Here is a 12,324-nt window from a genome sequence, read left to right as displayed (position 1 = left end):
GCTCAAATTTGATGCCCAGCTTATTTCACCATGAAGTTTCTTCAATGACCTCATCCTATAGTGATTTCCTCCCCTGTAGACCTTGACTACATCACACCTTTAGCACCTAATTATACTCCGAATATAATTTTCCTCTAATTATTTGATGTGTTATGCTGCCTTTCCACCAGCCCCAACCCACCAGATTCTGAGTTCTTTTAGGACTACATCTCTTTTTCTTTCTTGTTGTTATCCATTAAAAACACGTATATGAATACACACTCAGTAAATATATCTTAATTAAATAGTTGTCCTTACTCACTTGCCTCACAGGTTAATTTGCTTCTTGCTGCAAATTCACTTTCAGGTAATACAGTGTTTCCCGACCTAATTTAACTAACGAGTACTTGTGACATTAATAGTCAGTGTCTCAAAAAAAAAAAAAAAAAGCCAATGTCTCAAAAACCACTTGGGAATTGAAAAAAAACTCATCAACTTTTGCTTTGTATATAGCAATGATTTATATAAAATATTTTTCTTTGGATTAACATAAAGTTCTTTTAAAAATATACTCTATAATGTTTGTTAATATGACTTTTCCCATTACTTAAAAATAACTATGTAAGAAGAATTAAAAGGACATACTGTAGTTCCTCAAAAAATTAAAAATGTGATCCAGTAATTCCACTTCTGGGTACAAATTGAGAAGAATTGAAAACAGTCTCGAAGAGGTATTTGTTCATAGCAACATTATTTACAATTGCCAGAAGATGAAAGTCAAACAAGTGTTCATTGAGAGATGAATGGATAAAAAAAATGTGGTATTATACATGCAATGTAATATTATTCAGCCTTAGAAAGGAAGGAAGTTCTGACACATGCTACAACATGAATGAATATTGAGGATATTATGCTAAGTGAAATAGGCCGGTCACAAAAAGACAAATGCTATATAATTCCACTTACATGAATGGAATCAACAGAGCAGTGAAATTCATAGAGACAGAAAATAGAATGGAGGTTGCTAGGGACTGGGGGAAGGGAAGGGGGGAGTTGTTGTTTAATGGGTACAGTTTCAGTTTTTGCAAGATGGAAAGAATTTTGGAGATCGGTTGCACAACATGAATATGCTTAACACTACTGAACTATACACTGAATGGTTAAGATGATAAATTTTATGTTATGTATATTTCATCACAATTTTTAAAAATCCAACAGAGTCTATAAAATGAAATTTATAAAGAAGATTATTCAGGAACCAGTAAAAAATTATTGAGAAAAATTAAAGAGGACCAAAATAAATTGAATGATTAGGAGGATTAGAAGACCTGATACTGTGAAATGAAAATTTATTCTAAAATCATCTGTCGATTTATCTGTAGATGTATTGAAATCCCAATAAAAATTTCAGTACTTTTTCTGGAAAATAAAAAAGCCTAATACTAACATTTATATAGAAATGCAGAGTTGAGAAGAGCCAAGACACACTTAAAGGAGAAGAATGAGTTGGAAGGGTTTGCCCTATTAGTTGTCAAGATGTATTAAAAGTCTGCAGTAAAGGGGCACCTGGGTGGCTCAGTGGGTTGAGCCTCTGCCTTTGGCTCAGGCTCAGGTCATGATCCCAGGGTCCTGGGATCAAGCCCACATCAGGCTCTCTGCTTCACAGGGAGCCTGCTTCCCCCACCCCCTCTGCCTGCCTCTCTGCCTACTTGTGATCTCTCTCTCTCTGTGTCAAATAAATAAGTAAAAATAAAAAAAAAAAAGTCTGCAGTAGGGGTGCCTGGGTGGCTCAGTGGGTTAAAGCCTCTGCCTTTGGCTCAGGTCATGATCCCAGGGTCCTGGGATCGAGCCCCGCATCAGGCTCTCTGCTCAGTGGGGAGCCTGCTTCCTCCTCTCTCTCTGCCTGCCTCTCTGCCTATTTGTGATCTCTGTCAAATAAATAAATAAAATCTTTTTTTAAAAAAACGTCTGCAGTAACTTGAACAGTGTATTAATGTAAGGATAATAAACATATCAGCAGAAGAGATTAAAGATTCCAGGAATAGATTCACACATACACAGTTATTTGATGATTGACATGAATAGCACTGCAGAATAGTAGGTGAAAGATGGTCTTTTTAATAAATTATGTGGCCCAATTAAATATATAGAAAAAGTAAAATAAAATTTTATTCTTACCTCACACCATACACAAAAATCATTTCCAAGTCAGTTGTGGACCTAAATGTGGAAAGCAAAACAATAAATATTTTGGAATATAATATGGCAAAATGTCTTCAAGGTATTGGGATAGAGAGTGATTTTAGAAATAGGAGCCTGAGAGGCTCAGTTGGTTGTGCTTCTGACTCTTGATTTTGGCTCAGGTGATGACCTCAGGGATGTGAGATCCAGCCTCACATCGGGCTTCTTGCTAAGTGGGGAGTCTGCTTGAGAGTCTGTGCCCCTCCCACTGCCCCTTAGTGTGTGTGTGTGTGTGTGTGTATGCGCGCGTGCGCACGTTCTCTCTCTCAAATAAATAAATCTTAAAGCCATAAAACAACAATAGGACACTAAAAGCACAGTCACAAAGGGAAAAATTATGAATTTGACTTATTAAAATTCTGAACTTCTGTTCCTCAAAAGACTGAAAAGACAAGCAAGCGTGGAATCCCAGGATGATTAGTGCTGTGCAAGAAGGAGAGGATAAGTAATTAATCTCATCAGAGCGGCAGCACTGAAGAGAGCTCCAACAACTTTTTAAAGTAGTATTGTTGGAGTTTCCAGATTTGTTTAAAAAAAAATTAAAGGACCTTATAACTTCAGTATAGAGTTGGGGCTTTAATTTTTTTAAGTACCTAGAAAACTAAGCAAATAAAAAAAAATGAAGCCATGTAATGTTTTTCCAGGAGCAAAACCAAACAAGGATGTTACCAGAAAGAACATATAATTATACAGTACTTCCCGATTCATCTCTGAACAGTATTTTTGAACTCATAAATCATAATTTGGTAATCATGATTCATTAATATTATAACTGTATTTAGATATACTGTGTTATGTTTAAATATAGAACAATATTACATTAAAATTAAACATAGAATAGTACATTTATATTTAAACTTATTTTTATTCATTAACACTGTCTTATAATAACTACATTTAGAGAAGAAGGATGTGATAGGAGGGAAAGAAGTAAATCCCTAGCTTCCCAAGCGGTAACATAGTGTTCTTTGCCCTCTTTTCCACAAGAGGGCACAAGATGAATAAGATTTTCAATTCCATTGTTTCACTGCTGGCCTTTGGCTGTTACCAGCCAACCATGTACTTCCATTTTGGTGTTGTTGACAAACTGCAATTGTTTTAAAGATTTTATTTATTTATTTGACACACAGAGAAAGAGATCATAAGTAGGCAGAGAGGCAGGTGGAGAGAGACGGGGAAGCATGCTCCCTGCTTAGCAGAGAGCCTGATGTGGGGCTCGATCCCAGGACCCTGAGATCATGACCTGAGCCCAAGGCAGAGGCTTAACCCACTGAGCCACCCAGCTGCCCCGACAAACTGCTATTGTTAACATCTAAACAACCATCTTTGAGTTCAGGGCACTACTAAAGAGATGTCCAGACAAAGAAGGAGTGATTCAAGGCACCCAGAATCTAATGGGATCCCAGAGGGGAAAAGAGCAATATATTTGGAGGGCACGCTACGGGCCCAAGGAGTCCTGCAGATCATGAGTTGGGGGTGTTCCTCTGGAGAGGCTGGAATGGTGGTGGTGGGGGGCACAGCTGGGAGAAATGTCAGTGATGCATTTGGGTGAGGCAGTGGGGATGGGATAGCCTGCACATGGAGATATCAGCTGTGAGAACCCTGAGGGCCCAGGATGGCCCTGGGAATGCAGGGGATTGTACTCTAGAAGACTTGGGGGTGGGGAGGAAAGGTTTCACCACCAAGACTCTGCCTGCAAACACTGGGCAGAGCCAGGTCTGTTCTCCTTTCTTTGCTTCTTGCAGCTGCTGTGTTCTATGTTCACTTCAGGCTCCCTGACCTCTGCACACACCCACATTGCTCTGCCCACCACACCCCCATGGCTGTCTTCTGGTGTACTTCACCCTCTCCTCACAGAGACTGTTTCCTTGTCCAGGGCTCTTTCCTCTTAGAGACTGGTGTTTTCCTTCAGGACTCTCCCCACTTATCTGAAGGTTTACTCTCACCTATGAAGCCTTGGCTACCTTCTTATGCAGGACCTCTAAGCTTCTCTGACCAACTGTTCTCCTCTTTTAGCCTGTTTCCTTTCTTGAGCTTCCCTGGTCTCTATGCCTCTTCTCCTCTTCCACCACCAGCATTGTCATCCTTCTTTCCCCATGGTGTCACATCTGTCACCCAGTCAGCTAACCTCTCTGAAGGCCCAGAAACAGACGGACTCCCCAGAACCACAGGGTTCTCATGAATATAGCTGCCAGTGTTTCCATACTTCCATTTTTCCTTTTATGGCTTCTTCAAGCTCTACTCTTGGCATTTCAATTGAATACAAGTATTCTCAAAGCCGCAGCTCTGCTTTAGACTGAACTTGAGAAGTAGAAAGGTATGTGCTATCTTTCAAATGTTACTGGGAGAGGATCTTTAATTGAGCTTTTCCCTTGTGCCATATAATGGTGTCATGGAAATCAAACCAAATCAGGGGTCCTAATGCATAGGCTGTCCTCCTTTTGCTTCCCTTCCTGGCCAGGGCATCTAGGGCAAGTGAACTTACCTCTTGGAGTTTCAGTTTCCTCGTCTGTAAAATGAAGGTAGTGGTAGTAATTACCTCCTAGGAATCTCGAAAAATAAATGAGGTAAGAAATGAAGTAGTATTTACTAAGTGTCTATACTTTAAAAATGTAGTTATTATTATTATTATTTCTTCATCTGTAAAACTCAAGTGAGATTGCCAAGGGAAGCCTGAATTATCTCTAAGAGGTTCCTTCAGGCTCCGTCTTCTGACTTTGTCAAATATAATTTGCCATATGTGCTGGCCATGGCTTATAACTCAGTCCTTATAGCTTCTCTCATCTCTCCTTTCCTTCTCTGGCAACTTCCATCTCACCCCAGTCCTTCAAACACCTATATAAAGAGCTCTTTGCACTGAATTCCTCTCTGCTTGAAAGAGTGAGTTTTTCAGTTCTGGGTGCAGTGGCTTCACCATCTGAGTAGTCATCCCCAGACCAATGGGCACACAGACCAAACCAGAGGAGTAACTGCCACCTCTGCTCACATTTGAGTTTCTAGGTATGAAAATGTGCCCAAAGATGCCATATTGGTTGCCATGACAAACCACCTGTTGTATACAAATGTTTTTATTTCTATTCTGGAGCGAAATCTCATACAGCCTGCAACAGGGCAGCTTCAACGGGCCTGAGGGAGGGCTGAATCCTCACTGATGTGTTGAACTGATCAGGTTGCCCAGCACCCCGTAGGACATTTCTGCTTTTCGGCTTTTTCCTGCTTTTCAGCTTTAGAACAACAGCAGCCATGAGTCAACCCGTTGTTCATTGCACGTGTAGTCTAGCATGGCAGGGTTTGAAAATGGAGCCTGAATTGGCCCAGTTTGGACTGAATGATAGATGCTGCTTTCCCAGGTATAGTCAAGACTACTTACAAGGGAGGTTTCCAAAGACTGATTCTGTGATCCCAGCTAACTTCCTATCTCTGACCTAAAGAAGAGTTTAAAAGACTGAAAAAAGGCTGGATATGAGAAGGGATTTCGGAAAGAGCTGCTGGTGGTGCTGGTCCTAGCCAGTGTAGTAGAGGGAGGACCCAGAGGGGCTGTGTGGGAGGGGCCTGTGCTGCCACAGTTGGTAGGGGCAGAGGGAATATGTGAGTATTTCCCAAGAACCAGACTTGGGCCACTCCAGTGAGAAAGCTCTTTTATATCCCAACCTAGAAGGCTGACTGATGAGTAGAACCCCTCAGCAGAGTAAGGTCTGAGGCTCGATCAGACACATAAAGGTTGAGGAAGGGGTCTTGAGTGACTGGCTAGAAAAAGATCCACACACTCCATGGAATCTCTGAAAACCTCACAAAATTACCTCAGGAAGGAAAGCACTCACTTCCTGGGGAGGGCTGATGCCAGATCATCATAGAATTCCAAATCGTGTGAGAACTGTCCTGCCCCACTTTCACCTCCACCCTGGGTGGGGTCAGAAACCATGGCAAAGGGTGGAGTGAACATCATGAAACAGGTTGGAGAGAAAAGAGAAATTTATTAGGACTTTGCCCCCTGCCAGTGTCATGGCAGAGGAGGAACAACCCAGCCCAAGCATGAAGTTTAAAGTTAATTATTATTATTTGCAACCATGTGGATAGAACTAGAGGGTATTATACTAAGTGAAATAAGTCAAAGACAAATATATGATTTCACTCATATGTGGGATTTAAGAAACAAAACATGAACATAGATGAAGGGAAAGAAAAATAAAATAATATGAAAACAGAGAGGGAGGCAAACCATAAGATACTCTTAACTCTCGGAAACAAATAGGGTTGCTGGAGAATGGGGTAATTGGGTGATGGGCATTAAGGAGGGCATTTAATGTAATGAGCACTTGGTGTTATATGCAACTGATAAATCACTGAATTCTACCCCTGAAACTGATTTTTAAAAGTTTATTATTATTATTATTATTATTATTATTACGGACACCACACTTGAATTACTGGATTTACAGTGACTAGAGGACCTTTGTTACTCATAAGGAACCAAAAAATCTTAGTTTCTGCACAGGGCAGGGAAGAACTAGCCCCGTCATAGGGGAAAAGAGTGATACTCTCCGATCCCCACCCCCATGAAGCTTGTTTGCTCCACAGAAAGGCCAACCTTGTGTTCTGTGCCAGAGTTAGGAGTCCATGGGGTGGCCATAAGGAGTGGCAGTGGCTCTGGCCTTTATTCTGGTGCAGGATCCAGCCCAAGAGTGTTCTGGCCCTACTCCTAGGAGCAGAGGGCTTTCATTTCCCCCTGGAAACAGTGGGTCTCAGCAAAGCTTGAGATGGGATAGGGGAGTAGACAGAAAGGGGAAGGTGGGAAATAGACTGTTCAGAGTAGGAGTTGTGAATTTGTCTAAGGTGTGGGGGGAACCTCGCTGGCAGGGCTAGTAGTCATTTGAGATTTGTGAAAGAACCTTCCTGGCTATGGCATCCCTGTCTCTGGTACCTTGCTGCTCAGGTCTGATGGCTGAATGGTTCTGGTTAACTGTTGCTGGGGTAGAAGAGAGCTGCAGGGTAGTTAAGGATATCAGAAGACAAGGGCTGATGTGCTGGACCACCATCTAAGCTAGATGAGAGAGATAATGAAACACTGGCCCTGCACACCAGGCCCTATGGGTCCAAGTATCGGAACTGGGATTCCGTAGAGTGGGAAGCACAGGAAATGGCGGGGTCAGAACAGCAGTCTTTGAAGCAGCCTTCTGAAGGTGGTGCATTCACTTGTGAGAACAGGGATCTGGGCATCCCTTAGAGTGTGGGCATCACGGTAGCTGAGCTGTTATGGGGGGAGAGGGAGAGGATGGGAAGGATGGGAAGGACTGAGAAGCCAGAGTGCAGTGGCTCATCCATGGCATGGAACTGACAGCAGAGAGAGGACTGGTGGAGAGGACTGGTTCAGTCAGTCAGGTGTTAAAGTTGCTGCATGAGGAGGTGAGTAGAAATCAGCCAGAAGTTGGGGCGCCTGGGTGGCTCAGTCCTTAAGCCTCTGCCTTTGGCTCAGGTCATGATCCCAGCCTCCTGGGATTGAGCCCTGCATCGGGCTACCTGCTTGGCAGGAAGCCTGGTTCTCCCTCTCCCACTCCCCCTGCTTCTGTCCCCTCTCTCTCTGTGTGTCTCTGTCAAATAAGTAAATAAAATCTTTAAAAAAAAAAAAGAAACAGAAATCAGCTGGAAATAGAGTCACATGTGATAAAGTCTTCTGGGCATGAACTTTTAGGGAGCTCCACTTCAAGGGAGGACAAACAGATGGGAAATTGATCTGGATGGTTGCAGTGACTGGAATGCTGTGGTATAATATTCAATTATTAAGCTTTATACCTTTTACCCCACCCCCCCCTACACACATACATGCACACAACACACACCCTGAACTGACCAGGGTCTGGACCATTATGCAGTCTCAATCTAGGACAAACGGACCTTACCTGCTCTCACCATCACTGACACCCTCCAAGGGCCCTTAGGACCGGACATGCTGCAGTGGGAGTGAGGCTGGATGGCCTGTGCTTTCCTTCAGCTCTTCTGCCTTTACTCTTTCATTTGCGGTAGAGAATTACTTGTCTGATGCAAAGGCTAGCAAGGTGCCTCATTAGTGCTCGCCAAGTGGCTGTTCATGGCTGATGGATGGCTGAGGCTGGTAATTAGACACAATCATGTTTAATAGGTCCCGGTGTTTGAAACAGCAGCTATGGAAGGGTAGTGTCCTCTGTCATTTCTCTGTACTACGAATACGTGTATAAAGTGAACTGGAACAACACATCTGAATGGCTCTTTCCCCCCAGGGAGGGGAGTTTCAACATATAAATCATACTTCTCTTAGCACTTTGAGACAATGAAGCCTTACTCAGTATTCTAGGTTGATATACTGCTCTGAGTTTGCATGAAATATCAGATGTTATCATTTTTTCCGTGGGAATGCCTTGTTCTGGATCCACAGGGATCCTGACTTGTCAGTGTTTCGGTGCCACACCTGAGAGCAGCTGCCATGTCATTAGCATCACACTGTCCTCCAGCTGGCTTCACTCTGTTCCCCAGAAATCTGCTGAAGATCTAGTCCACGGCCTGGCACACACTCCTGGTCTACAGAGTCTTCATTCTTCACCCCAATCCTTCCATCAAGGTTGAGGTCCTCAAAGCCACATGAGCCTCTGGGCTTTCCTGGAAGAAGAGAAGGGGCTTCAGCAAAACAGAGAGGGAGCACAGGGAGGGGTCGAAGGAGAGTGGAGGAGTAAAGGAGAAGCAGGGGAAGAGAAGGGTGTGAATCTGCAGTATTAGACACTACCCATGCAAGCAGTGTAAGACCTACAGGGCAATTGCAGGAGGCCTTGAGAGATGCTCATGAAACCTAGGGGCGGGGTATAGAGCCAGATTGCAATCAGTTTAGGTGTGAGAAAATGGAAGAGGCAAGTGCAGGCAGTTCTTTCAACAACTCTGGCTGAGAAAGGGCGGGGAGAAATGGGGCAATAACTGCAGGGAAGGTGTTTTTATGATGGGTGAGGTTTGAGCATCGATAAAAAGCCCACTTTATGTTTAAACAGTCCTTGGTTCTAACATGTTAAGTCCAAGGTGGTATGTAGTCAGTCATAGGTAGGGACGACATGACGAGCGTTGACACCTCTGATAAGACTGTGATGGCACCTGATCACATGTATATCCCAGGGCCAGTGGTTCTTAGCCAAAGTTCCATTCTAGGACAGACTGGGCTGGGGATGCAGTGCACAGAGCTGGATTATTTGGAAGCACCACAGGTGGTTGACAAAAATAAATAAATAGATTATTGAAGAACGAGAAAAGAGAAAATAACTCAGAAAATCTTCATGTAATTGAAAATTTGTTCTAAAAATCTACCAACACCTAAAAGGTATGTTGGATTTTAAGACAAAACCAAACCCCCTCCCCACCCCACAGCTCTGAAGAGGCTTGCCTAGAGGCCAAGTGTTCTATGGATATTCTAGGGGAATGACCCCAGTTTTAGGATAGAGAGCTCTAGTCTGATGATTGGAGACACCTAGTCATAAACACATGCAGTTTGCACCGGCTCCCAGGGAAAAAGAAAGTGTGGAGTCTGGCACTTGTTGGTTATAGGCAAAGGAGGTTAACTTGGGAGAAATGGCCATATTTTTTTACAATGTAAGTTAACAGAATGATTTCAGAATGGTGAATGTCTTGGTAAAAACATGATCAAATGACATCATACCTCAAAAAAACTAAAATTAAAATTGAATTTATCAAAGTTTAAATTGAACAGGATGAGTTAAACTGATAAACTAAAGACATAAATTGTCTTTTAAAAGAGCAGAATTCAGGGCACCTGGGTGGCTCAGTCATTTTAAGCATCTGCCTTGGGCTCAGGTCCCAGGGTTCAGGGATTGAGACCCAGCATCTGGCTTCCTGCTCAGCAGGGAGTCTGTTTCTTCTACCACTCCCTCTGCTGTACTCTCTCTCTCTCAAATAAATAAGTAAAATCTTCAATAAAATAAAAGGGCAGAATTCTGCTCCTTGCCAAAGTAGAGTAGCAAGAGACTGCATTTGCCCTTCTACTTGAAACAACCAAAGAAAGAAAAATGAACAAAATATATGAAACAATGGTTTTGAAGAGACTGGACCTCAGGCAACAAAGACAGTGATCCCTGAGATCAAGGAAACAAATGAGTGTCCCGGCTTATTTGAGAGTTTTCAAGTGACAGTACAGGGAAGTGTACCCAAGCAAAGTAATACCCAGCTATGTGCTGCCTACATGAAACCCACTTAATATAAAGACATAAATAGAGGTAGAAAGCAAATTGGTAGTTTCCAGGAGTGGAAGGAGGGAAAATAGGAAGTGACTGCTTAGCGGGTAGAAGGTTTTCTTTTGGGGTGATGAAAATATTTAGGAACTCAATAGAAGTAGTGTTAACACAACATTGTGAAGGTATTGAGTGGCACAGAATTGCCATTAAATGGCTATTTGGATGTTGTGTGGATTTTACCTGGGGGACAAAACCTGACCAGGCACGCAAAGGAAAAAAAACAATGTAAATGACAATCAGCAGAAACCAGAGACCCATGGGAGATCTAGAGAATGCAGTTATAAAACTCAGACTTTAAAATAATTGTGCTATGGGATGCCTGGGTGGCTCAGTTGGTTAAGCAGCTGCCTTCGGCTCAGGTCATGATCCTAGCGTCCTGGGATCGAGTCCCATATCGGGCTCCTTGCTCCACGGGGAGCCTGCTTCTCCCTCTGACTCTGCCTGCCTCTCTGTCTGCCTGTGCTCGCTCTCGCTCGCGCTCTCTCTCTGACAAATAAATAAATAAATAAATAAATAATCTTTTAAATAAATAAATAAAATGAAATAATTGTGCTTGCTGCATTCACTGAGAGATAAAATGTGACAGTATTTTGATAGATAAATATAAACTATTAAAAAGAAACGAAAGGGAAATTCTAGAACTGTATGTAAAACAATTGATATTAGTAACTCTGATAAGGGTTTAATAGCAGAATAGATAGATGAAGAGAAAATAACTTTTTGATGGGTTAGAAGACAATATCCAGAATATAGTATTGAGAGATGAAAAGACAAAAACTGCAGAATTAAAGATAAGAGACAAAGAAGTTACAGAAAAGAATCCTATAAGGAGAGGATAAGATGAGTGGGACAGAAGCAGTATTTGAAGAGTTAGTAGTTGAGAATTCTAAAAAATGGATCAAAGGTATTAAGCCATAAATTTATAACTGACTTCCAAGGAGAAACAATGGAATCTGGAAGACAATAGACTGATATCTTCAAAATGCTTAAAAGAAAATATCAGTCAGCAGATGGTGTAGACCGCAAGTACTTTAATAGTTAGTAAGTGGGACATTAACTTAGGATAAGAAAGAATTACAAGAGATGGGTGAAGATTGTACAGGCCACTAATGAGTCATGAGCAAGGGATGTTTTCCAGGCAGGTGGTTAGGAAATCTCAAGGACTACTGGTAGAATAGTGAGTCAGTCTCTGTGGGTGAAGCTGAGCTCCCATTACTAGGGGCGGGATGGAAATGGAGTCTGGAAGGGTCAGTAGGAGCAGGATGGTGAATGATCTCATTCTACAAGTGATAGGAAATACTGAAGCTGTTTTTGTTTGTGGCATCCTTATTTCCTGGTAGGATACTACTACTAAAAGTCTTTCTCACATTTTCCTCCTCCTACCCAATATGTATAAATCATACTGTCTCTTGGTACTTTACTATGAGTGAAATTAAATTTAGATAAGTACCGGCTTCAACCTGCACTATACTTTGATTCCCTTGAGAGGAAGTATTACAGATTACCACTTTTAAAGAATCCAATTGCAAAGAATCTTATTTCCTCTTTGACTTGTTCCTCTGGGGCTAGAGTTAGACAGTAATTAGTAAGTGAAGGGAAAATACAGAAGTTCCCCTTCAAAGTTGTTTCCATATGGCTGACCTTTTGAATTACTATCTCTCTTTCTAAGAGCTAAGAGCTTTCTAAGTCCTAAGAGTTAGGACTTTCGGTCCTAACCTTTGCCTTTCTGTCTCCACCAGGGCAGAAATAATCCTTATATCCCCATACTATCTTAATCAGTCAACATTTTGCTGTAATTGTGTTTTCCTCACCTCTGAGTGCCATTCCCATCTGTCCCTCTCCT

The 12,324-nt window shown here is 42.2% G+C and overlaps 1 protein-coding gene across 1 annotated transcript in view; it reads right to left on the bottom strand.

The window, feature by feature from the left end:
• ZNF396 (zinc finger protein 396) overlaps positions 1 to 8,419 on the bottom strand; it is a 29,024-nt gene extending 20,605 nt beyond the window's left edge. The window contains exons 1-2 of the mRNA XM_044243165.1: positions 8,118 to 8,419; positions 2,158 to 2,199 (exon numbers count right to left, since the gene is read on the bottom strand). The gene's annotated coding sequence lies outside the window, so the exon portion shown is untranslated. The remainder of the gene's footprint in view (positions 1 to 2,157; positions 2,200 to 8,117) is intronic.
• Between the last annotated feature and the right edge of the window lie 3,905 nt (positions 8,420 to 12,324).

Source organism: Neovison vison, chromosome 3 (assembly GCF_020171115.1).
Source record: "Neovison vison isolate M4711 chromosome 3, ASM_NN_V1, whole genome shotgun sequence".
Classification (NCBI taxonomy): domain Eukaryota; kingdom Metazoa; phylum Chordata; class Mammalia; order Carnivora; family Mustelidae; genus Neogale; species Neogale vison.
The sequence above is the reverse complement of the archived record's forward strand: the minus strand, read 5'-3'. Positions and strand labels throughout refer to the sequence as shown.